At 52.6% G+C, this 1,851-nt stretch overlaps 1 non-coding gene across 1 annotated transcript; it reads right to left on the bottom strand.

Annotated features, from left to right (window-relative positions):
• Nucleotides 1-1,729: 1,729 nt before the first annotated feature.
• LOC111729537 lies at nt 1,730-1,848 on the bottom strand. The gene has a single exon (XR_002776275.1). It is a non-coding gene; the product is annotated as a 5S ribosomal RNA (ribosomal RNA).
• Nucleotides 1,849-1,851: the final 3 nt, after the last annotated feature.

A 1,851-nucleotide genomic window follows, 5' to 3' on the forward strand; every position in this document is an offset into this window, starting at 1 on the left:
CAGGGGAACAGCAGATGCAAAGGCTCGGTGATGGGAGGAGCGCAGGGTAGTGAGGGGCTGCGTCAGGCAGGGCCCGGGCGAGGGGCTGGGTCATCATCGCCCCTGTGAGGGTGAGGGGCTGCTGGAGGTGGGGCTGAAGTGGAGAGGGGACACATGATTGGATGATGATGATGATTTTAATGAAAACAAGCACCGTTTTCAGGATACGCTGGCGGTGTTATTTTCTCTGTACAGAAAGGAAGCTGAGTTATGCAGCCGTGAGCTGCCACCACCTCCTTCCCGTTCAGAGCTGGTGAGCTGGGAGCACTGGAGGCCAGGGCAGGACCCCCGGGGGGGACAGGCCTCAGGTCCCAGGGGATAGAACGTCAGACAGAGTCCTCTGAAGAGGAAAAAGGCAAGACCGTCAGAGTTCCCCGCTGTGGTCAGCCTCAGAAGAGCTGGCTTACAAGCAAGAGTCTGTTCTCTGTTGTTTTTTTCTGTCCGTTATATTTTCCAGTAAGGAATATATTCATGGAGACGAAATTTTTTTAAAAACGGCCACGACCATACAGGGCACCATAAACCTCCAGCTCTGTCACCCCCCTTCCCCCCCAACACTGGGTCCATGGGTCCATGGGTCCCCATCCACATGACGGCCTCTGTTCCTGGGTCTCGCTGTATGTGTAAACGACATAGCATCACACGTATAGATACATGCTCGTTTCTTTTTGCAAACGTGAGCATTCTCTACTCATTGTACGGCCCTCCCTTTTTTTTTTTTTTAAATAATTGACTCTGCTTTTAAGAATCGTTTTAGATTTACAGAAAAATCGAGCAGCGTATCAGGAATTCCTGTCTACGCCCACTGCCAACACCCACAGGCAACCTCCTCTTACATCACACTTATGGGGTGCATTTGTTACAATTAGTGAGCCAATATTAACGCGTCGTCACTAAGCATCGTGGGTTGAATTGTGTCCCCCGCCTCAGAAAAAAGATGTTTAAGCCCGAACCCCCAGCAGCTGGCAATGGGACCTTTTTGGAAATGGGGTCTTTGCAGATGATCGAGTTAAGATGAGGCCATGAAGGCGGTCCTAAGCCAATACAACTGGTGTCCTTTCAAGAAGGTGACATTAGATGTGCACACAGAAAGGAGAAGGTCAGGTGACAACAGAGGCCGAGACGGGGTGATGCCCCTACAAGCCGAAGGACGCCAAGGTGGGCCCGAGCCACCAGAGGCCGACAGAACGGACAAGCCACACGGCCTCAGAAGGAGCCGGCCCTGCCGACGCCTCGGTCTCAGACGTCCGCCCCTAGATCAGGCGAGGACGCGTTTCCGTGCGTCAGCCTCTCGGCGTCTTTGTCACGGCAGCCCCGGTGACTTACACGTCGACTGAGGTCCATCACTCCCCCGAGGGTCACGCTTTGTGTCGTGTGTCCTGTGGGTTTTAACAGCGGAACACCGTGCGGCCACCATCCGCGTCACGCAGAGCGGCGTCGCTGCCCCGAAACCCTCTCTCCCGTTTCGCCTTTTCCAGAATGTCTTGGAGTTGGAGCGATGTGGTTCCTTTCCCTCAGTGAGAGGCGTTAAGGTTTTCCCCCATCTTTTTTGTGGGTTGACATAATGGAACAGATTCTTTTTTTTTTTTAATTTTTAAAATGATTTTATTTTTTATTTTTAGGCCTTGGTTGACCTCACAGATTGCAAAGAACTCGTCAGCTTACAATCCCTTATATTTTTAATTTTTTACGCCTACAGCACCTGGTCTTCCTAGGTGGTCTCCCATCCGAGTACTCACCAGGCCCGACCCTGCTTAGCTTCCGAGATCAGACGGGATCGGGCACGTTCAGGGTGGCGTGGCCGGAGACCAG

This window comes from Pteropus vampyrus, unplaced genomic scaffold (assembly GCF_000151845.1).
Source record: "Pteropus vampyrus isolate Shadow unplaced genomic scaffold, Pvam_2.0 Scaffold267, whole genome shotgun sequence".
NCBI classification, from domain to species: Eukaryota; Metazoa; Chordata; class Mammalia; order Chiroptera; family Pteropodidae; genus Pteropus; species Pteropus vampyrus.